Source organism: Sturnira hondurensis, unplaced genomic scaffold (assembly GCF_014824575.4).
Source record: "Sturnira hondurensis isolate 20B ecotype Veracruz unplaced genomic scaffold, ASM1482457v3 Scaffold0021555, whole genome shotgun sequence".
In the NCBI taxonomy this organism is placed as follows: Eukaryota; Metazoa; Chordata; class Mammalia; order Chiroptera; family Phyllostomidae; genus Sturnira; species Sturnira hondurensis.
The window spans coordinates 4,154,459-4,164,238 of record NW_028094186.1 but is presented as its reverse complement, the minus strand read 5'-3'; the positions used below and the strand labels follow the sequence as shown (position 1 = coordinate 4,164,238).

The 9,780-nt window shown below is 45.6% G+C and overlaps 1 long non-coding RNA gene across 2 annotated transcripts; it reads left to right on the top strand.

The window, feature by feature from the left end:
• The first annotated feature begins 4,000 nt into the window (after positions 1-4,000).
• LOC118977809 (uncharacterized) lies at positions 4,001-8,101 on the top strand. 2 transcript variants are annotated; one of them, XR_005064613.1, is made up of 3 exons: positions 4,042-4,056; positions 4,102-4,353; positions 7,161-8,101. It is a non-coding gene; the product is annotated as an uncharacterized LOC118977809 (long non-coding RNA). The 2 variants fall into 2 exon arrangements; XR_005064612.1 differs by having other exon boundaries at positions 4,001-4,353.
• The last annotated feature ends 1,679 nt before the right edge of the window (positions 8,102-9,780 follow it).

Here is a 9,780-nt window from a genome sequence, read left to right as displayed (position 1 = left end):
GAAGTTCTCCTGTATTACTTGTTTGAATAAGTTTTCCACTTGTTGCTCTTCCTCTTCCCCTTCTGGTTCCCCTATAATTCGGATGTTGGAAGGTTTAAAGATGTCCTGGAGGTTCCTAAGCCTCTCCTCATTTTTTAAAAATTTTTATTTCTTCATTTTTTTCTGTGTGGTTGTTTCTTTCTTCCTTCTGGTCCACTCCATTGAGTTGAGTCCTAGTTTTCTTCCCACCACTATTGGTTCCCTGTGCATTTTCCTTCATTTCACTTAGTGTAGCCTTCATTTTTTCATCCAATTTGTGACCAATTCTGTGAGCATCCTGATCACCAGTGCTTTGAACTGTGCATCTGATAGATTGGCTATCTCTTGGTCGCTTAGAAGTATTGGCTCTGGGGCTTTGATCTGTTCTTCCGCTTGAGCCATAATATTTTGGCTCTCGCTGTATGTGGGGGTGGAGTCAGAGAGGGAGCAATGGTGCTCATTCCGCTCTCCTTCAGATTTTGGTCCCCTCTGCCACTTCCAAGCAAATTGGGCCCTTCTGGTGCTGGTTCCCGAGTGTGTGGGCTTGTGTACGTTCTAGGACCCTGTGGGTCTCTCCAACGAACTCTCCTGTGAGGCTGGGAGTCTCTTCCAGCACCTCAACCTCCACAAGTGTTTTCAATTGGTGCTTTTAGGCTTTATATCCCAGCGCTGGGGCCCTGGGTTGTGTGGCCTGTCTCACTGTCCGTTTTTTCACCTGGTTTATCTGCACGTGAATGTGTGACCACGTGGCCAGCCGCCTTGTGCCTTCACTGGATCTGCCCGTTGCCACCCCACATCTGGGATTTGACAAACGCAACTTGCGCGCCTGGGTCAGTCTGGCTGCTTTTTCCTGCCGTGACCCCTCTCCACCAGCCACCGACTCTGCCCCTCTTACCGGTCCGGATGAATGGTTTGTTGTTGTCAGACTTTGGTACAGTTGAGTTTTCTGTCTGTTTTGGTTGTGTTTTTGTTTCTAAATCTTTGTTGTCCTTAAATTTGGTTGTGCGAGGAGGTACAGTATTTCCACCTACGCCTCCATCTTGGCCAGAAGTCTCTCGGGAAAGATTTTCTTTTTAATCACTCACATTCCCACCTCTCTTAAGTGGCTGCTGCTATCATTTTGATGTGCTTCCTTCTGCTTCTTTTTCTTTGCATTTAGAAAACCCATAACAGTTACATTCAATGAACACGGACTGTTCACCCACTGGTATTCCATGCCAGGAGTGGGCAGAGAAAAAAATGACCCCAACTTGCTTTGGCTGGGTGGCTCAGTTGGTCAGAGTGTCATTCCATGCACCAAAAGGTTGTGGCTTTGATTTCTGGTTGGGGAACATACCTAGATTTGGGGTTTGGCCCCGTGGGAGGCAATTGATTGACGTTTCTCTGGCACATAATGTTTCTTCTCTTTCTCCCTCCCTCCCTTCCTCTCTCTAAAATTAATTAAAGTCTTAAAAAATAAAATAAATTAAAATCAAACATACCCATATTTTTCAGACTATAAGATGCACCCCACTTCCTCCCAAATTTGCGGGGGAATGTGTCTTATGGTCCGAAAAATAGATATCCTCCAGTGAGAATTTTTTTTTAAATGACCCAAACTTCAGCCGGGCCCTCAATGAGCCCACAGTCTGGCTGAAGAGGTGACATGTACACTCAAGCAGGCTTGAAGGCTTGACTGAGCATTCTCTCTTTCTCTTTTTTTAAGATTTTATTTATTTATCTTTAGAGGGGAAGGGAAGGAGAAAGGGAGAGAAATATTAGTGTATGATTGCCTCTCGAGTCCCCTGCTGGGAACTGGCCTGCAACCCAGGCATGTGCCCTGACTGGGAATCAAACTATGATCCTTTGGTTTGCAGGCCCACACTCAATCCACTGAGCTACACCAGCCAGGGCCTTGACTCAGCATTCTAATGTGGGCCCAGAATGATAGGGGTCCCCAGGAGCTGGGGTCATATTGGGATGGGAAGATGGGAACTCTTGATGGCCCTCGTATCCAGATGATTGAGGTGTCAAGGGACTCCTCTCAATGTGAATCTGTCACACCTGCTTTTGTCAATTAATAATACCACAGGCAGAGTGCTGAGAAACTTTGGTGTTTGAAAACATGTCAGTGAGACTGAAACATCCCCCGCTCGCCTAGTGGGTCAGAGCCAGATTTGACACAGAGAAGCAGCCTGGATTACCCCACCCCACCCCACCCCCGAGGTGCAGAGCCTCCGGTAAGGGATTTTTGGACACAGCAGTCTATTTATGTTAACTTCATGGTATCTAAGAAAAGAAGACCCTGAGTCCACTTCTCAGCCCAAGCCAGATGCTAACAGCCTTCCACAGAGCCAGGTTTGCTCTGAGCCTATCAACACTGCTTCGCTTCAACTTCACCTAAATTCCATTCTTCCTCCAAATCCTGTAACAACCCTGTTTTTTTCCTTTAATTAGTGAGACACCCTATGGCTCTTCTGAGTGCCTGCTGAATGAAGTTAATAAACCCAACTTTGTTAAACTACACCTGTATCCCCAGTGGTCTTTATCAGCTTGACTTGATCATAAAATCCAAGCCTTCTCTGTTCATTCATTCGCTTGTTTATTCATTCAACAACTATCTGTCCAGGCTATGCTCAGTTTTAGGTGCTGGAGACGCGGTGACAGGATGACAGCTGGAAGATTTTGATCTGGTTCAACCCTCTCATTTTACCGATAGGAAAACCAACACTGGGAGGAAATGGCAGCAGCATTGCAGAAGTGAGAAAAGGGCCCCCAGTAGCTAGGGGAGGTAGTGGTGGGACCACAAGCAAGGAGCCCTGGTTCTCCAACCACCAGTTGGAGTATCTGGCCATCTAGGAAGGAGCTTACTGCTCAGCAGTGGCAGTGTCAACAAAAGGCACATCACCCCTTCCCCAAGGACAATGGCTCTTGGGGTGATAACCCAGTAAGGGCATTAGAGGTGTCCCTCTTAATTCCCTTGCCTGCTTCATTTGGACAGGCCAGTAAAAGAAGAGTGGGATGAGCCACCCAGAGTGCCTCTTCCTAACAGCCAAGTCCTTCGTCTTTCAAGGTTCAGAGAGAGCAAGGTAGAAAGGCTGCCTTGGTTACCATCTTTGCGCTGCTTCTTACAGGCTGTGCCATATTTATGTAATGTGTGTGCCCACAATCAAATGCAACCTAAACCCAGAATCAAACCAGCTCAGTGAAAGGTTTTCTTAGGCTCCATCAAGGAAGAAATGCCAATCAGCCACAAAGTTAGGCAGTATAGAGCTGTATTAGGGCTTGTGCACCTGGGCGAGGTTCCCCAGTCTGTAGAGTGGGGCCAGGGAAGCCGCGCACAAGCAGGAAATATGGCGGGGTTTTCTCTTGGTTGGCTCTCTTCGTAGGAACTGGGGATTGGTCCCCTTTGAACAAAGCAGCAATATATCATTGGTGGCTTTCCTGGGGCTTAGGTTGCTATGCAGATGTCCGTTTTGGCAAAGCCCGCCCTTTCGGCTCGCTGGTTTGACGTCAGCTGTCTTTTCCGGGTTGCAGTTCAGCCGCCATTTTGGATTGTAGTCCAGCCTCCATTTTGTCCTACCGGCCCATCCTGACCGTCAGTATGACTTTAAAAATTTCAGTTAACCATCAGTAATTGGAAAGCCTTGGGAAGAGGCACACAGGACTAAGATTGAGCCTCCCAGATGCATGGGGTCCCCCCTGGACAAACTGTTAAGCCCGCAGGGCATATGCCCTCTTCTGCCTGGGTAGACTGAGGCAGGGGTACTTAATAGACTGTGCCCATTTCCTCATGTGAAGTGATTCCACGGGGCCCCATACAGGACCACTGTCTCCAAAGAGCAGCCACCCAGCCTTCTCTTTCAGTTTCTTTCCTCTGGTGGTGCAAGGACTCAGGGTGTAACTTTTGGGTGGGGCGCTGACTCAGCTGTAGACGGGCTTCTAGAGTGTCTCAATTCCCCGCTTCATCCTCTTTTCGTTTTGCAGCCGGGCAAACTGCCGTTCAAAACGACAAAGAACTTCCACGAAGCGGAAAAGCCGCCTAGGCTATACCCAAAGGTCCACTGTGCGGACTCCAGGATTGGGGATTGAGGAAGACCAAAGCCCGGCACGGGTTAAAACCATAAAGTTGCGGAGCACCCCTCCGCCCGAAGCCTAGAGAGACCCTGCCCCTCTAACCTAGCCCCCCTCTACTCCCAATTTCCGGACAGGGACAGACTTCCGGTTCCGGCGATGGGCTACAAATCTCTGCTCTCGGGCGGTGGTCTCTCTTTCTCCGAGCTGGTTGTGGACCCACTCTGCGGTGGTGAGCTGCCCTGTCCCGTCCCTCCGCCCCCTGAAGCGGTGGATGCACAGGTGAACGCAGCGTCCGCCTCCTTCCCCCGTGCATCGTCTGTTGGGAACTAGGGACTCTCGTGTTGGCCAGCTGGCCTTGGAAGTCGGCTTGGGGGCAACCCGCTGCTCCCGGTGGCGGGACGTTGGGCCTCACATCGGCGGAGGAGGAGATGGTCCTGGTGCGGATCCGCAAGAAGCGCGTTTTCCGGCCGGGCCTCGTTCTTCTGAGCCGCGCCCATGTTGGTGGGAGGAGTCGTGCTCAGCTCCCCGCCCTAGACGCTGAGGTTTTTTTACTCAGCTGAGCGGTCCTACTACTTTCTATTCTTGTGACCTTAGGCGTGTCTCTTCTCCCCGAGCCTCAGTTTGCTTGTCTGTGCTTGAGAGTAACCTTACTGGGTTATCGGGAGGATTGGGTGAACGAAAGCCGCCTCGTGCCGTTCGGTCTGTAAAATTCAAACTGTAGCAGCGGCAGCTGTTACTCGAGACAACTGGGGCAGTAGAGAGTCGTATCTAGAGTTCAACCTGAGTGGCTAAGAGCGCAGAGAAGATCCTGTGAAATGCGCAGCACCGTGCCAGATGGGAAATGGTGCCCATGAACGCGCACGCACCGTGTCTGCTGGTCTTCTGAAACTGCTAAGATTTGTTAGTGGGGTTCATCTTTCAAAACCAACCTTGAGAACGTACCCACTGACAGTCGAGACTTCAGAAGCCAGGATTGTAAAGCCCTCGGTGCTGGAAACTAAAATTACTGAAACGGTGTTTTCCTAAGTGGGTTAGGGGTTTTTCGCTCAGAAAGGTTTTCTCCCTCTTGGCTTATGAAAACAATACCGAAAGACACAATGAAAAGTTTCCCTCTACTGTTCCTGCCCCTTGGAAGTAAATGCACTTTAATTTCTTTGATAACCGTCCAGGTATTGTTTGTGGAAAGATCAGGTCGTATAAGCTTATGTGCATGTATTTTGAATTTATTCAAATGGGGTGATACTGTGGGCGTGGGTATGTACTTTGGAGTTACGGACATCTTCACATATTGTTAGCACTCATGGGCCTGCTTCATTCCTTCCAAGGCTGCAGTGTCCCACAGAGTGGCTGACAGTACTTCATTTGATTCTCCCGTTCATGGTCAACCTCAGTTCCCAAATTTTGCTTTCCCACGCAGTGTTTCATCCACTTCTCCTTGACTAAATATTTTCTTTTTTTCCAATGCAGCCCTGTGTTATGACAATATTTTGCTTTTGTCTTCATCGCTGTAGTTAGTGACCTCTTATTTTTGGCGGTGGGCACAATTTCTATTTGATAATATGAGTAGAATTGCTGTACCACCAAGAATAATCACACTATAGGGTCTAGGATTGATTCAAGATGCCTAAAAATGAGTCGGGAGCTTCAGAGAGCAGGTGAGGAGGAGCTGACAATTAGTTCATGTGGGGCAGCTGGTCAGTTAGTTGTTCCCCAGGAAACAGTGGATGCCCTGAAGTGGGAGTGATTTTAAATGTCAATGCTTCTGTGTAGATACGGAGGAATTAGCTCTTGGGGAAGGGTAGTTAATTAAAAAAGATGATCTCTGAAAACCACCTACCTCATAGGGTGGACATACCCTGATGTGGAAATTAATGTAATCCTTACTGTCATTTGAGTTTCTCCTCTGCTGCTTGGGGGAAAAAAATGTAATTAACATAGTGTATGGTTTTCTGGTAAATGTCCTCTCTCCTACAGTGGTGCCCTAACCCAAATGAAGCAAAGCCCCTTTTTTTCTGGTATCTTACCAGTATTTGATTTGCCCACCCTTTTCTTCTCACTACAGTTGGTTTGCAAGTCCTGGAGCCATCGGCCATCCAAAGACATTCTGAAAAGTTCAATTTCCCAGACACTGATTGGAGAAACTTAGGATCCTGATTTTAACAGAGCCTTTTGGCTTTTCTTTCCTCTTGTTCCTCTCTCTTTTTTTCTTTCTTCCTTTTGCCCCACCCTGATGGTAGCTCCTAAAATGACACTTGCTTTGTCAAGAAAGAGGCAGGGGTAGGTGGGAATGACCATGAACAAGTAAACGAACAAACCTTTTTCTTCTCCATCATAACACGCCTTTGTAATTTGCTTTTGGACATCACAGATGCTCCATAAAAATGGTTGGAGGAAACAACCATTACTTAAAAGGTTTTTCCCCCCTACAAATCATTTGTATATATAAATCCATATACATACAGTTTTTAGCATAATGTAAAATACTTTGTAATGCTAAAATACTGTAGCTAACAAGGGCAGTGTTCATTCTGCTTTGAGAATCTATATTTTTCATTTTGGTAAATCATTAACACACTTCTCAGTTGTATCGATTGATTCAGCAAAGGGAAACCGAAATAGAATTTTTAGTAACTTCATAAAGAAAACCTATTAGAACAGAAACACTCATAGATACAGAAAACTGTTGGATGCCAGAAGGGAGGAGAATTAGAAGGGATGTATGAAAAAGGCAAAGGGTCTAAGAAATGTAAATTGGTAGTTACATGGGGATGTAAGGTTCATTGTAGGAGCTATAGTGAATGATATTGTAATAACTAGGTGCCTGGTAGGTACTTGAATTATTGGGGAGATCACTTTGTAAATTATGTAATTATCTAACCACTATACTGTATACCTACTGTAATTGAAAAATAAAAACAGTCTGCATCTCTGAAAAGAAAAAAAGAAAACCTTTTACAATTGAAAAGCTGATAGAACCTGAGTCTATACCAAATCCAGGAGATTAAGGTGGTTTTCATAGCCTTTGTGGGTTTTTTGTTTTTTTGTTTTGTTTTTTTTAAATGACGGTGACTTCTCTTTCTCCCTAGGAGCCTGAGTCATCCTTTTCTAGAGTTCCAGAATGGAGACTGAAGGAGACCCAGACACACAAAGAAATAGAGAAGTCCAGAATGCTGAAATGACGTCACCATCAGATAAGATGGTGGCTAAGGAGCCAGAAGATGTCCTACCAGCAGCTCCCCAGGCCCAGCTTCCGCAAGAGCCTTCTGGGCATCCACCAGAGAGCCTTGATGAAGCTTGTGTCGGAGATGATGAGACCCCGCCAAGAGCGAGTCCTCTCAACCCTGCAGTCTTCAGGCAGATGTTCAGAAGGTTCCGCTACGAGGATGCACGCGGGCCCAGGGATGTCCTCAGACATCTCCTGGTGCTTGCAAGGCTGTGGCTGAGACCTGATATTCACACGAAGGAGCAGATTGTGGAGATGCTGGTGCAGGAGCAATTCCAGGCCGTCCTTCCTGAGGAGCTCAGAGCTCAGGTGCAGAAATGCCAGCCTGGGGCCAGATTCACTGGCTAAGTCTCACTGCTGACTTCTAGCTCAGCCTACAAATGAGGCGTTTGGTTAAAGATTCTCTTTGTTGCAAATTCCTACTACAGTCATGGGAAATTTGAACCTCAGTTTTTTGTTTGAGTTTGCCTTTGACTAGTTGTAATAAGAATCAAAACCCATGTCTGGACCTCTTTTTGCCTGAGGCCGTTCTGTTTCCTGGGACTTTAACTCCAGAAGGAGTTTCCCTGCCCTTTTGTTAGGACAATCAGCCTGCTGCTTGTTTTTGTTGCGCTGAATGTCTCCTTTTTTGCACTTTCTGACATCCTTTAATATATTGTTTATATGTATCCAAAGAGGTCATTGCTTTAACTTTCAGAATTCTTGATTCTTGCTGTTGTGGCGTATGAGTGGGAGCTTCTATAACCCCACCGGTAACTCATTTGGGATGTCCTTGAAATATTAAAGTTTGGTTCTTAATAAAAATGTTCTGTGGTAATTTACCAGTATAGCTTTTAGTCATCGGCATTTGAGATAGATAGTTAACAGGAATAGTAGAGCTAGAGATAAGAACTAAGACTATAGCATTTACTGAGCTAGGAAATAAAAACAGGCCTGGCCTTTGTTTTCAAAGTCAGAATTTAAATTGGGCAAAATGGGGTCATAAGAGCTAAGTAACTCTTACGCAGAGCTGTTGAATTTGCTCTTTTTCCGATTCCATCAACTTTGCTGTACAGCTTGGCTCTCTAAAGTCGTCTGACAGTTACGTTCTGGCTGTTTGTGTGTGGAGACCTGTACTTTCGCTGCCAGCTGAGACAGCAGTGGCTGTGGTTGTGACAGTAAACGGCAGCTGCTTTCCCAGCACGACCCAGTCCGAGGAGCCCTTTTGCCTCTGGCCTGGCTCTCACATGTAGCTCCGGTAACAAACTGGGTGCCAATTTACAACTGATCTTTTGGGTATGGGGTGATAAGCTCTATGCTGCTGTTTTTGTTTTTAAAAGTCTTATTTAGAGAGAGGGCAGGGGAGGGAGAAAGGAAGAGAAACATTGATGTGAGAGGCATTAATCGGTTGCCTCTTGCATGTGCCTGGACTGGTGATTGAACCTGCATGCAATCCAGGCATGTGCCCTAAACCCATGACATTTAGCTCTGGTCTAACCAACCAACTGAGTATTGCTGCTGGCATTTGTTTAGTACTTCTTGTGCCTTTGGGACCATTCTAGATGTGAGAATACAAATATAAAATATGTAAAAGGCAAAGAAGAGCAAATAGCCATATTGGTTAAATGACAGTTGAACTTGAGTAGATCACTACAGAGAAGCATGGGAATATAAAAGCCTATATAATGTTTGAACATAAAGACAAGTAAAAAATGCCTCTTATTAACTAGATTAAGCTATTCTTAATTCTAGGGGGAGATTTAACACCGGGAAAGGAGTTGGTAATGCTGAAAGGGTCCTAGGTATTTCCTTTGGTCTGCAGGAATCAGGAACTCTTGGTGTTAAGGAATTTCCTGTCCTGCACCAGTTTCTTAGCTGTTTCAGTGACCTAGAATTTTGCATACAAGTAAATGTGTTTCATGGCAAGACAGCTGAGGTTTCCTGAATTGAGTTAACCAGCACACATTTTGTTCAACTTTGGTTGCACTTTGGGGCCAGATAAATTTTTGTGGAGGTCGTCCTATCTACAGTATACCTTAGAGGAATTTCAGCTTCACTAGCCTCTACCCACTAGATGATAGGTAGTGGCAGCCTCCCTAAATGTGACAACTAAAACTGTCTCCAGACAATTCTAAGTGTCCCCGTAAGGCAAATTTGCTCCTGGTTAAGAATCACTGATTAAATAGGAGAGTTCATCAGAGACCGAACGTAAGCAACTTAGCCAGTAAGTAGTGGAGCTAAAATCTGAGCCTTGGATTTCTGGTCTTGGGCTTTTTTTTTTATCAGGTTTGGCAATGTTAACAAGTACTTTTGAAAACCTGTGTGCAAAACGTTCTTCTATTTTCATCAAACTGAAAATAACATCTCTTAGATTTATTTAGTACAGAAAAAGTATGAAAGTAAAACCAAAAATGGTACCTAAACTCACTTCCTAGGTAACTGCAATTGACATTTTTTAAAAAGATTTTTAAAATTTACTTTTAGAGAGAGAAACATCAGTATGT